The sequence below is a fragment of the Clupea harengus genome, chromosome 15 (assembly GCF_900700415.2).
Source record: "Clupea harengus chromosome 15, Ch_v2.0.2, whole genome shotgun sequence".
Taxonomy (NCBI): Eukaryota; Metazoa; Chordata; class Actinopteri; order Clupeiformes; family Clupeidae; genus Clupea; species Clupea harengus.
In genome coordinates, this window is record NC_045166.1 from 3,180,136 (window position 1) to 3,194,483 (window position 14,348).

At 47.4% G+C, this 14,348-nt stretch overlaps 1 long non-coding RNA gene across 1 annotated transcript; it reads right to left on the bottom strand.

The window, feature by feature from the left end:
- Positions 1 to 390: 390 nt before the first annotated feature.
- LOC116223672 lies at positions 391 to 12,817 on the bottom strand. The gene is made up of 2 exons (XR_004165219.2): positions 11,493 to 12,817; positions 391 to 1,611 (listed from the first exon to the last, which is right to left on the bottom strand). It is a non-coding gene; the product is annotated as an uncharacterized LOC116223672 (long non-coding RNA).
- Positions 12,818 to 14,348: the final 1,531 nt, after the last annotated feature.

Sequence of the window (14,348 nt, forward strand, 5' to 3'; positions counted from 1 at the left end):
TATAGTCAGTGGTTTAAACGTATACTGAATTATTTCATAAATAGCATTTTACAAACTGACTTAATTATGTATACTTTTTTGAAAAGATTATGTAGGCCTAATTGAATTATGAACTAGATAAGACTAGGTTGCCATGGCCATGGTCTGAAAGATATATATCTAATATCACTCTTTAAAAGGTGCTATATGCAAGAATGTTTGTTTAAAACATTAAAAAATGCTCAAAAAATATCATAAGGTCCAAAATGCTTATGTACTGTGTTGCCAAGATATCTAGCATGCTAACCAGCTAGTTAGTCCTCTCATAATACTACTTTGTACTTCAAGAGGGGATAGTGAGTTACTGCAGCAACAGCTTGGCTATCCTGCAGTTAGTGACAAGCCCATCGGTTAAAGGCACAGCATGTAGGATTTAGTGGCGTATAGTGGTGAGGCTGCAGGTTGCAAACAACTGAATACTTCTCCCTTTTCAAGCATGCAGGAGAAGCTACAGTGGCCATCAGGTGCCATAAATATGCAAAAGGTTAATCAGACGTTAAAACAACATCATTATAATACGAGTCCTCAGAATGTTGCAAAATGTCCCATTGATTTGAATGGGCCACCCCAACGTTCAGAGGTCTGATGTGACTGCTGCAAAACAAATAATGACCGCCGCCATTGGCAACAGGTTTTGTGCTTCCAATTCACATCTGTCATATCATTCCGCAGGTAGTCTGTTCACTTAACGTAACGGAAATTCATTGAAACTTGAAGTCAACAAGTAATGGGTTGCTACGCATTGTAAATTTCAGTGATACAAGTCTGCCCCCAATGTGCTTGAAGTGTGGAGTATGTCATTTGTTTAGCTCGCTAGGCAGGTGAGATGTGCACCTTTTTCCAGTTCATTCAAATCAACTTGCTTCCAGACCACGCTTATGCAACCCAGGGGTCTTAAAATGCTTCTAAAATATTTAGCACTGAAAAAATAAATGTAAAAGTAAAAAAACTATTATATTAAAGTAAAATATCTCACTCTCCCTCAAGAGTCAACTAAACTAAACTCATTCTACTCCACCATCATCACTTTGCATCACCACCAAATGCAAAATGTAAAAAAAAATCTGCCTGCATAGCTCGAACAATAACACAGCAAATACAAATTGTAATGAAAAGTTTGCATGAGTTGTGCATGTAAGGCAACATTATTAGAAGGTGGACTGACACGCCATCCCCTTTCAAGCGCGTCCCAGTAGTCCCATGTCGGGTCACCCCTGCTGGCATGGGAGCCTCAGTGGACTGGGTCATGGTGGGGACAGCTGGGTGTGCCTGTCAGCTCCACTGTTCTTCTGGAAAGAGCGGGGAATGTCTGCCACAGCCACTTCCTGAGCCTCATCAAAACAACCAAACGTCCCTCACCTTCCAGGAATGGCTGCAGTCCAAAAACACAGCTGGCAGATCCAGAGGAGTACGCTATAAGAGCGGCCACAAAATGCCATTGTGGAGGCAGGAAGATCTCAGCCGGTGTGGAGGAAATGAAGAGGTTCTCGTGGTGTGACAGACAGCACAGGGAAAGTAGCTTCATCCTTGGATTGTTAAATGTCCAGATGAATCAGATATCAAGGAGAAGATCTGAAAGAAATAAGAAGACATGATAAAGGCTCTATTCTAAAAAAAAAAAAATCTATTCCAGTGCTGAAATATGTGTTCAAATGTGGCAAAATAATTCTTCCAGGAAGGACATAGTAGTCACTGAGAGTGTCACGCCTTGTTTGCAGACTGTGTGTAATTGAATCAGTTGACACACTTCGGGAATGTAATGAGTTGTCGAGGCCTGTCTTAAATGAATACCATGTGCCTAATTGCTGTAGCCATGCCTGCGTTCACCATGCCTGTGCTTCTACAGGCCCCATGGCCTCTGGCCCTGTGTAGCAGGGGTGCCCCTCCAACTGCCCCGGGCAGCCCTCTAAGCACCTGCAAAGGGTTGTTTTTACCATCAAGGTTAATGTTCATGAGCCTGGGAGGGGGCATGGTGCACTCATGTTCTCTGCCACCTTTGATGTAGATGTTTGACGAAAGACTAGCATGGAGGCCCTGGGAAGCTCATTTGGATATTTCACCTTTAAGACCTTGAACTTTTCCTCCCATTTGTTTTTAACAGTGAGGTAGAATGGGGTATTTATGAGTGGGTCTGCATCTGGGGGATTTGAAGGAGGCTGGAGCGAGTGGTAGATGCCGACGCCTGACATCAGACATCTGCTTCTGCTGTCTGCGAGCACCAGGATAAGTCAGGGGGCAGGCTGATGCCTCATCAGTCAGCCACGCTCATCATACCACAGTGACCTTTGACCCTCGGTGTATGGGTGTCACCTTCACTAGAAATGCGACACTAATTGGATTATTATGCACACCGGCTTGGCTGACATTAAGCTCCATTGTTTGTGTGGATGATGGTGTACATAGACTCCGTGCAGGCAAGCACATGCCATACGGCACCCAGTGTGGTGCTTTGGACGCGCCAGCACTTTAGAGGATGACCTCAACAAATCACAGCAACCTTCCGGATTTTCTCAGACATTTAGGAAATACATGTACAGAGTCAGGTGGTGTTTTGCTGCCAAAAGGTGACTATTGTTTGTGTTTTGTTGGTCTTTTGTGTTTTGTTGGTCTGGGAGATTAATGACGTCATCTGAATCTGGGCTATCTGCGGCTGCTGTGGTGCCTTCCTGGGGTGGATACCGTGCTCTCTCAAAGACATGAGGCCACAAATCCTGCCTGGCAAATGGCCTTTGGATGGATAAGCAGCCCCATAGAGCCGGGGAGGACTATAACTCTTTCAGGCTTGAAGGCTTAGGAGACACTATGCTTCCTCAGCCGCAGAATCTGTCAAGTGCACCATTAAGCCACTGGCAACATCCAATAAAATTGCCCCGTGAGACAGGGATATGTTTAATTGCAAACACTGTGTGCACACACACACACGCACAGTCCCACATAAATCACAAACCAGAGATGTAATAAGTGAAATGTATGAGAAATACTAAATGACATCAAGCCATTCAACCATTTCCTCCTCCTCCTCCTCCTCCTCTTCTTGAGCTGGTGCGTGGTGATGTCTTGATTTGAAGCTGCTCCCCTGTTCCATTCGTCTATGAATAGGAGGGCCTGTTATCCTTTTGTGTGTTTATATGCAGCAACATAAGCCAGTCTCTTTAATTGTATTGATTGCATCCAGGTCCAGTTGATCCAAATTGAAGTGCATGTAAGGAGAAAATGAATGGTCCACTATAACGGTGCACTGGCCTTCTCTCTGCGAGGTGCTCGGGCCAGTGGGTCAATATCTCCATTCATGCACAACAAATGAAGCATTATTTGAAACACTGGTGTTTTAACCCCTAAATCGTTCATTGTAGCGGATTGATTTTTCTCTGTACAGAACAGAAGTGTCAAAAGGACACAGGACATGGCTCAGTGGAGCTATATGTAGACTTTTATAAGTGTGCCAGACCATGTCTCAGCCACAGAAGGAAATCTGGGCTCTTACGCATGAAGGGAGGCCCCAGCTTTGTCAGCTAAGCAGCGTTGTCTAGAGGTTTGGTGTGTAGCTTGAGCTATCCTCCGCTCATAACTTAAACAAAACAAAAAGCAAACACAAGAGACGTGTGCGTGTCCAGTAAGGGGTCACTTACCTGGGGCTCCAACTCCTCGATGGCTTTCTCCAGGTGTCTCGATCAGCCCAAGCGTTGGTTTCCAAGCTCATTCAGGTTAAATATACATAAATATATTTTGTAGGTGCTATAAATCCATACAAAAACATAATCCAATTGCCACTGTCCTGTGTGCTCTCCAGTGGCAACCCAAGGTGGGCCTCTCTGAGCCTACCCAGAACTGATCGTTAGTCCAGGACCAGGACCGGTGTGCCCTTACCAATTAGCCACGGGTAGTGACATCACTCAAGCCCTGCCTGTAGGCCTGTGCTTTCCCTACCATGTGATCTAACCTATCCCAATATTACAGCACTGTGCTATGGAAGCCTTTCTATTAAGCTCTTTCTCTTTTTCTTTACACTCCTCTACACTCAGTCTTGCTATGCCTCGGTCTCTTGGGTACAAGGTGTGGTGGCTTATGTAAGATCAATCCTTCCTGAGTGGAAAATAAAACAAAAGCTGTTCAACGTAAATGAAATCTAAAACCAGAGATGTGTATTTCTGCCCCGGTGTTCAACATGTAATCAAACTCCGCAGAATGTGTTCATTTGGAGGGAACCTGAGCAGAACCATCTGTGAAAATCCAGCCCGTGTTGATTTAGTTGTAGTCAATATAGATTATAGGCTTATGAGGTGCTGCAGCCATTTAATACTATTGTTACATAAATGTTTGCAAAAGATATATGAATATTTGGTGATTTCCGAGAAAACCTTTATTTTTTCCTGACAACCCCGCTCCTTATCTTCACGAATCCTTGATTCAGGTAAACACGCTTCAGTAAACTGAGAAGTGAGTGAGAGTGAGCGAGCGCTGTGAGAGTGAGAGTGAGCGAGCGCTGTGTGAGTGAGAGTGAGCGAGCGCTGTGTGAGTGAGCGAGCGCTGTGAGAGTGAGAGTGAGCGAGCGCTGTGAGAGTGAGAGTGAGCGAGCGCTGTGAGAGTGAGAGTGAGCGAGCGCTGTGTGAGTGAGAGTGAGCGAGCGCTGTGAGAGTGAGAGTGAGCGAGCGCTGTGAGAGTGAGAGTGAGCGAGCGCTGTGAGAGTGAGAGTGAGCGAGCGCTGTGAGAGTGAGCGAGCGCTGTGTGAGTGAGAGTGAGCGAGCGCTGTGAGAGTGAGCGAGCGCTGTGAGAGTGAGCGAGCGCTGTGTGAGTGAGCGAGCGCTGTGAGAGTGAGCGAGCGCTGTGAGAGTGAGAGTGAGCGAGCGCTGTGTGAGTGAGAGTGAGCGAGCGCTGTGAGAGTGAGCGAGCGAGCGCTGTGAGAGTGAGCGAGCGCTGTGAGAGTGAGCGAGCGCTGTGAGAGTGAGAGTGAGTGAGCGCTGTGAGAGTGAGAGTGAGTGAGCGAGCGAGCGCTGTGTCAGTGGAACAGATGAAATGCATGAATTGGCAACGAGGAGGACTGAGCCGAGAGTGAGTCATCGCTGGGGGTGACATCACTGAGCACCCAAAAGCAGGGTGACTGTGAGTGAATGGGGGCTGCTCCAGGCCTCTGTGTTATCAGATGATCAGGTTACGCTCCTCTTCTCCACCCCGCCCCATGATGTCATACTTGGCCTGGCCAGGAGGTGGTTGGGGGAGGGCGGTCAGAGGAGGAGGAGGAAGAACAACCCCATCTTCGCATCGTTCTAATCCAATTATACATTGAGCGACCTGAGCAGAGCTATCCCAAGATAAGGGGGCAGATTTTCTCCCAATCCAATCAATCACATCCAGTAGACATGGGCCTGGGCGCCGCAGTGAGTCTAATGTGTTTACAGCCCACTCTCGCCTGTGCGTCCAGCCCCCTGAGCCTCCATCTGCCATCTGCTGCTCTTTGGGTAGCTGGACACCCGTCCACAGATGGCAGCCTGCGCTCCCCTCCTGCTCTCCCCACCGCACGGGAGATGGACACGCACCAGAAGAAGAGATGCAACCGCGCAGAAAACAAGCCCGTGTGCATGCAGTGTGGACGTCTGAATGGAGAAAACGAACGCACTTTTGTCATCTTTTCTTTTGCCGTGTTCTCTCCTTTACGTCAGATCTCCACTTGGATCACAATCCAAGGATTCATTGGATTTTCCTGCCAATCGATTGGCAAGCAAAACTTTTTGCTTGAAATTCCTCTCTGAAACAACCCCAACCCCACATCACCACCACCAACACCACCCCCCACCCCCCTCAAACACACCCAGCCCAAAAACAGAGAGAGAGAGAGATGTCGATGCAATCATTAAGCTCTCTGAGCTGCAACCAAGTGCTGCCTCCTGAGGATGGAGGGACGCCATGGGGCTGCATTGATTCGGTCCCTGTTATGTAACAGCGCTCTTTTTGCCTTCTTTCTCTCTCACCGGGGGCCGACTGGCATTGGATGTAAACATGCGCCTGACCTCATTCACACACCTCCACTGACACAGTGGCGCGCACAAACAGAAGAGGAGGGAGCGCCCAGATGAAGACACATGAAATCTTCATCACCCATCACAGAGCGAGAGTGAAAGAGAGAGAGAGAGAGAGAGAGAGAGAGAGAGAGAGAGAGGAAGAGAGAGGAGGAGAGAGGGAGGGTCACCTGCTTGAAGAGGGAAATGATGTGAAATATTCAGCGCTTTCTAAAAATAAACCCTAATCCCTGCAGTGCTTAACAATTACATTTCTGTGTCTTGTATATTGCATGATAAATATTTGATCACTCTCTCTCTCTCTCTCTCTCACTCTTTCTGCTTCTCTCCTTCTCCTACTGTCTCTCTTTTGCTTTGCAGTGTGGAAGACAATGAATGGGTCTGCCTCAGAGACTTAGTAAAGAAAACACAGAGACTTACACATAGAGGGAGTGAGTGAGTGAGTCCTGTGAACCTGTGAGCAGGAGATAGCTCACCCGCCATACATGAGCCAGCAGCTGGGGTCACTTGCAAATAGGGTGGAAACAATCTCTCTCTCTCTCTTTCTACTCTTCCCTCTCTCTCTCTCTCTCTCTCTCTCTCTTTCTACTCCTCTCTCTCCGAGCCCCAACGTGTGTCAGGACTTTGGCGGACAGCGCAGCTCCCTTCTGCCACATTTTGGGTCAAATTTAGAACAGTGAAAAACACTCAGCGCAGTGCCTCCCTTCATGAAATATTGATCAGGGGGAGATGGCGGCGGGTGGGGGGGATATGAAAAATGCATCTCATATGCAACACCCCCCTCTGGGTTTTCCGCAGTCTGCTGGAGTGTGGGCTTTGATGCCTTCTGAATTGGCCCTTGCTGTCAGCCGCCTATAAAAAGGCAAAAGACGTATCCTGCTGAGAAAATCGTACGGTATCGCATCAGCACCTGCCATTAATTGGTTGGACTCAAAGGGCTGTTTGGACCTGCAATAGCATTCACACCTTATAACTTTTACACTGCAATGGACCATCCGGGGACCTCATTAACTTTCCACTTGAATCAGTTCAGACTTTTTTTTTTTCAAAGATTAAGATCACTTTGATTTCATTAATTCCAGGCTTCTTTTTCTCCAGCCAATTTGTGGCTGGCAGTTCAAATGCATGTTGGTGGGAACCTTGGTGCAGAGTGAAGTCTAATAGTCAGGCTCCTCGCCTCCCTCTCCTGCTGGAGGTGAATGGCCTCTAGCTCCCAGCCCTCCGGTGGCTTGAGGGAGACTCCCAGAGGGAATATTACACCACTGCTTGCTTTGACTGGGTCTCCGGTACTGTTGCCCACTCTGATACACGTCTCTGTCTGAATCAATAGCCAGTGTTCAGAGGAATCGCTTTTGTTGCTGTAAGCAGCTGGGATTAGACTGCTGTTACTTTAGGAAAATCCTCATTTAGAAAAACAAAGGAAACTTAAGGGGAAAACTTCAGGGATGAACCAGGGTTCAGCAGGGAAGTCTCAGACAGACAGAGTGGCCTCTCCAGATGACGCACGCCTCTACGTCAGAGTCTTAGTAGGGTCTCATTTAGACATATCCCAATGAAAACCATGGGGTCAATAACGGATTGGAGACAGCTCTCAGAGAGAACAAAGCAGTGCCAATTGAGAGAAGAGAGAGAGAGAGAGAGAGAGAAAGAGAGAGAGAGAGAGAGAGAGAGAACGAAGAGCAGAGTAATGAGGCACAGAAGGGGGAGAGTTTGGCCTTTCTCAGACTACTGCTAGGTGTTGCTCAGCTTCAAAGATAACATTTCCTGTTACTGATTATCAGACTAATGTGATGAATGGTAAGAGTTGGTATGGCTGTGTCATAACTGCGTTGGTGGTTCTTATTAAACAGTGCACTAGCACAGTAGACAGCTAAAGAAACAACACTACGAACACAGTGTGTTACATTTCCTTAGCAAGAAAAGTGAGTCAAATTAGAAAGGTTACTGGGCTCATTGTCACAAACAGCATCCTGGGCTGTTTTATTCGGTGCATGTATGAAGATGGGTGCCACCCTCTGAGTTCAACTCTCTCTCTCTTCAGGGTCAGCTAGCTCCAGCCCACCACTGACGAGGAGTCACCTTCCTTTCCCCAGTGCTCTCTCTCTCTCTCTCTCTCTCTCTCTCTCTCTCGTGTCATAGCCCTCCACAGACTCCACGCTGCCATGTGATGCACGCACAGCAAAGGCTTCTGGGAATCAGCGTCGTAAATCAGGGCCCTCCAGCTGCACTCTGGGATCAGCGGCAGGACAAATGGGCTTTTGTGGGGGCCCCTAACTGATTTTCCAGGGTGCTCACAGAGCCTCCCCCACATACACACACTCACCCCCCACCTCTGGGGCACAACAGCTGAGCCAGGCTGGCTCTACCCGGGCTCCGGCCAGTATCGGATACTCCAGGGGGAGGATGGTCTTCCAAGCGTCATGCTAACACTGCATTCCCTCGTAGTATTTCACTCTTTTCCCTTTCTCCTGAGATGAGGGGGAATGTGAATGGGGGCCCCTTTCAAATCAAACCCAGCGGAGTGGCCGATGATTTAAAGGTAGAGATTGGAGGTGAGATAGATAAGAGGCGTCGGCACTCTTCATTACTCCACCTCGCTACATCCTCCATCTGGATGTTTAAACCCTTAACCCCACGGCCCTCGACGAGAGCATATCACATTTACAGTGGGTGAGGCTACAAGAACATGGCCATCAGCATAAATTGGAGCTGGGTGCTCTCACTCCTTAAGATCACTTTGCTGTGTATAGCAGGGATTCTGCAGCGTTTCACCGTTGATCAAAAAAAAAGACTACTTGAATAATTCAGGTGGAAAGTTTCTGTATTTATCGGCTGCCAGAGAAGGGTGTGTGTGGAAATCTGGAGTAAATTAATCAGCATAGTGAAGCGGTGCCTCGTGACAGAGGGGCCATCATCTCCACAATTAAAATTCCAGAAATGGAGGAGCGCGGAACGGGGAAGGAGTGGGAAGAAAACCTGGTCTCTTTGAAAGCACCCACATGTTTGGACATGGAGAGTAGACCCACGCTGCATATGCTTTCATACAGCTGAGGCCATCTGTGGTGAAAACACCCATCCAAGCGTGTGCCGCAAAGAGAAAAATGAAGTTATTCGTTTCGTTTCTTTTCTATCCAAACCAATCAGTGTGCTCTGAGAGGTGAATTCAGGGAGCCAGTGCTCTACTTTAGAAAAGAAAACTGGTAAGAAGGGAAGAAGCCATTCCCCTTGTTAAATGTGTTAATGAGAAAGAATGACTCACGGAGCTATCAACAAGTCATCAGACAAGGGCCGCAAATGAGCTCTGATTAAGCGCCTTTCTTTGGATGCCGCCGCCGTGACATGAATTGCTCTATTCATAGCCATGACAGCTGAAGCTATGCTGTGAACTTTATTGAAGCTTTACTGTGAGTTTCTAAGGAATTAGTGTAATTATACAAAACCTTTGCGTCTTGACCTGTTTAGAAAATAACATCACAGGAAATCAGAACAGACTAAATGAGCACACCGTCTATTTTTCTAGTTTTGGGATCTGCCGTGAGAATATACAGGATGCAGGATATCTACAGGATGTGTAGTTTCATTGTTGACTAAAATGTTCAAACAGTTCTGATGCTCTCCTCGCTGTTGAGTAACATGGGGAAGTAGACAACAACGGGTATTTGTCGTTAATCCTGTATGAAGTGTACATTGTAACAGTACAGTACAGTTGTGCTATGGAGCCACCCAGACAGAAGAATGATGCATGAGACACTTCATCATCACCCCACACACAAATGGAACGCACTCAGACACAGGTGCTGGGGATTCACACACATGTCTACACAGCACCGAGTCACAAGGAAGTCTAGGCTCGTGTCGTAAAAAAATAAACCTCCGTGGTGACTATGCCAAGGGACTTGGCATTGTAAACCTTTTATAGGATATAGCGGTTATAAGATGGCATTGTTGTAACCTTGCTTGAGGCTCACCGCCTACACAAAGTGCATTCATTAGAGGTCTCACATCATCAAGTGTCTGACATGACACAACACAACACCATTCAGGTGTGTCATTTATGCAAGCGACCTTTACTTCCTTCCTTATACTTCCTATTATTTCCAAACAACTGAGAAAGACTATTTACCTTCCCCTTACCCTAAGGTTACCTTTACCTTTAGTTATTTACATGTTTCAGTTCAGACCATCTTGATATGCTGTTAGGCAAGGCATACAGTCCAACAGGAAGTGCCCAGCTGTGGGAGGTGTTGTGCACACTGAGCTATTAAATGCTTCCCCGAAAACAGCCGCCTCCCAGCAGTCCTGTTCGGGAGGGAGGGGAGCACAAGGGCTTTAGTCCCTGGCAGCACACGCAGCCGTTCTCCCCGGGCACACATATCAGATGACACAGGTACCGGATCACTTATCTGGACATGTGTAAGAACATGGATTACCTTGGCCCACCGGTTATCTTAAGCCCTCATGCAAGCCTCTCCTAATATCACTGTTAATGAAGATCACAGAGCACAGCAGCAGGAGAGGCACGGAGGAGAGGAGAGGGTTTCTGGGGAGTTGGTCGCCATAGCAACTGGTTACTCAGCTACAAGTGTGTGCACAGCGACCCTCACGTATCACTTCAATTCCATTATTGTATAGCTGCTCTTGCCCCCAGCCCCCCCCCCCCATCCCCCACAGTATGCTCTCCATTTCACTGTACATGAGAGACAGATTAAGAACTAACAATGGGAGATGTGTTGCATGAACCCAGCAGAGGAAGTTAATCACTGCATTTGAAATAAGTTCCTGATTAAACGGATTTGTATTCTTCTGTAGTTCCTCTCAGATTGTTCACACCTTCATGAAAATCATAGAGGACAGACTCTGCAAAGAAAATTCATAAGGTTCTCTTTTTTTTACCATATATGGTCATGATGGCATGTTGTCCATACCACTGATTTCTGAGTGTAGTTAAGTAAACATTGAAAGAACCCTTGAGGAAAATTCACAAAATTCCCATTGGCACACTGTTCGTAAGGCAAAAACTGCATTAGTAGCATTCTCCACATGAAAGCAGAGCCACCTGCAAAGACTGTTTCTCGCCATGACTGAATAGTGTTGCGGTTTCCATGGCAACATGAGGAGCAAAAAGTGAAAGAAAGGGACTTAGCGCGATGGCTTCCTTGGAGTGACAGAGTGATACTCTTTGTGGTTGGAGGAGGAATGTGAAAGGCAGCCTCATTTGCATGCGGCTACAGGCACCAACCCAAAGATATTCGAAGCATAAGTGTGGTCTCCAAGGCAACTTGGTAAAAGCAAGGAATTCCTCTCTCTTTCTCTCCCCTTTTTTTTTTTGACCGACCCTTCCTCTCCTTCCCTTTTTAAAAGATCAGCGCTCAGTCTAAATCCGTTCTATGCCTAAAGTGATTAAGTGAAGAAAATAAAATCACAGACTCATCAACCAACCTGGCATTAGTCCGCAGAAAACAGCCCTCCAGGGCTGAGAGCCGCCGCAGCAGGGTAACACAGGCACTTGTGTCTAATGAACTGTCACAACCTTGCCCCGCTTCCATTCCTCTTGCGCAGCTCTCCATCGCTGTGGCCGCACTGCTAATTGCAGCATTATCCTAAGCATGTGTTTGTCATATGGGAATAGACTGACTCCATTGTGAGCACAATTTGAGTTACAATTCACAACGTTTTCAAACGCACATAGCTGCTAAACTTGGAGTCCCCTGCACCCTATCAGAGGATTTTGATTAGACCACAGGCGGCATAGTTTGGATGCCTCCTCTGGCAAGCAGACAAACAGTTCAGTGTCAAAAACAAGTCTTTGTGCCAAACACCAATCTCGGTGCAAAATTGTAATTAAGATAATTAACTGCGTAATTGTATCTCTGAATCAAACGGCCCACAAGTGGCCCCTGTACCACGGAGTGCATTCATAAGGGTCTCAACACAAGTGTACTTCCATGTCTATCATCTCTCAGAATTGCAATGTTTTGCAATAATTTTCTAATTATGTTTTTTTATATTTCTACTTTAGGGGAATGTTGTCTTGTAAATAAAGACTGAGGAAACTAATCAAATATCTGTTTTTAACCACAATGCCTGTTCCAACCCACACACCAACACAAGCAGCCAAATATTCTGTTGAGGCCACTGTAACTATTCTTTGATCCCAGTTTTGTTTGTTTTATGTTTGCTCTTGGCTGGCAGCTTCCACCTTTCCTCTCTGTCTTCCTCTCCCCAGCAAATAAGAAAAAAAGAGTTGAAAAATCCTCACATGCATATACAGCATTGAGTCAGAGCCAAGAATATGTCTGTTTTACTCTTTTTTATTTTATTTTTCTCGACCCATGGAATGTATGGGAATGAACACATCTGGTCTGATTTTTGGCGTTCTGTTCTTACTGCACGGGGGGTTGGAGAGGCAACGTTTACGGATCATATAGCTTGTACCTCTCAGCGCCACGACAGCTCGCGTTCGCCGCGCACAGAGAGATCTCCCAAGATCAGAATCGCTGGTGTTTACAGTAAACACGACCGATCCGGGAGCGCATTACAATAAAACGCTGTACGCGCACAATCAGGCCCCGTCACTCAACTGTTTTGGAAGCGAATCAGAAACGAAATGAAGAGGCGTGTGAAGAGCGGAGGCCCTCCTTTTGAAGTGAAACTTCAAGACACGTCCAGCCAAAACAAACAGGGCCTTTAAATCTGGACTCCTGATCCGCACTCGGGTCCAAACCTCGGCAGCAGCGGGTTCACACGTAGAGCCTCACACACACACACACACACACACACACGTAGAGCCTCACACACACACACACACACACACACACACACACACACGTAGAGCCTCACACACACACGTAGAGCCTCACACACACACACACGTAGAGCCTCACACACACACACACACACGCACACACACACACACACACACACACACACACACACACACATGTAGAGCTTCACACACACGTAGAGTGACACACACAGACACACACACACACACACACGTAGAGTCACACACACACACACGTAGAGCCTCACACACACGTAGAGCCTCAGTGAGGAACCCACAGAAGGGCCAGGAGCAGCAAGGCGGGGGGGGGGGGGAGTTGGAAGGGCTAGGGGGGGGGGTGGAACATAAACAGGAATTCCCATGCACCCATGCAAGAATAGGAGTCAAATGCCTTGAATTCCAAATATTTTCAGTCTGTAGCATGAAACACTTCCATTGACGTCATGCCGGCGGTTATCTCTCCCCCTGCTGAAGCCTCAAGGCATTGGGGGGTAGATATCCTCAAACTCTGAGACAACCACCACCACCCCCCACCCCCCTCCTCCCATATACATTTCTCTTTCTCTCTACCGCTCTCTCTCTCTCTCTCTCTCTCTCTCTCTCTCTCTTCTGCTTGCCTGTAGCTGACCTGCGGGGTGAAGGGGTTATCCCTGCACTTTCTCGGAACACAATGGTCTTTGACAGCAGATGGTGGGAAAGAGAGGGAGGGGCTCACGGCACATTCAGATGTGCTGCAGTGGCCGAGCCAGACTGCTCCCCGCTCCAATTGGATGGTGCCATTGATGGTTAAATCAATTTGGGATGGTGACAGCGTGGCTAGGACCAGGACTGTAACAATTGTAGATTGCAACAGTGATACGCCCATCCCCCCCACCTGCCCCTACCCCCACCCCCCTCGCTGAAGACAACCCCCCAGCCCTTTTTGGGGAAGGTTTAGGAGGGGTGTGATGAGACTCCAGGGGGCTAGAGGGGTGGGGGAGGTTTGGTGACAACAATAGAGAGAAATCTCTTCTGAAAGAGAAGCAAGTCAAGGAGAATAGACTCGTTGGCCATAGATGACTGCACAATTCTGTTGCGCCCTTTTATCTGTGAAGCGAAGAAGTTGTACAGAGGAATAGGATACCTTTTTAGTCTTGCTCCTTGTTTTCTGTCAGGTCTTGAACACTCACACAATGCAAACTCCTACACCTGCACACACTCGCGCGCGCGCGCACACACACACACACACACACACACACACACACAAACACACACACACACATAAAGCATTTCCCTTCAATATTGCAACATGCAGAGGAGTAGAGTTTGCCACTGGTTTTAAATCACGACCAGGGACTTTTGGTGCTGGGTGGGTGGTCTTGGACACAGAGAGTGTGTTGTGACACAGCAGGTTTGTGAGGAGATGGGGTGGCTATTGTGAGGATGTGTGAATTAGTGAAAGCACGAGAGAGGATCAAGTCTGCCCTCTTCAGGTGGTGCTTACAGTCCCTGCAACACGGAGCAGGACTGTG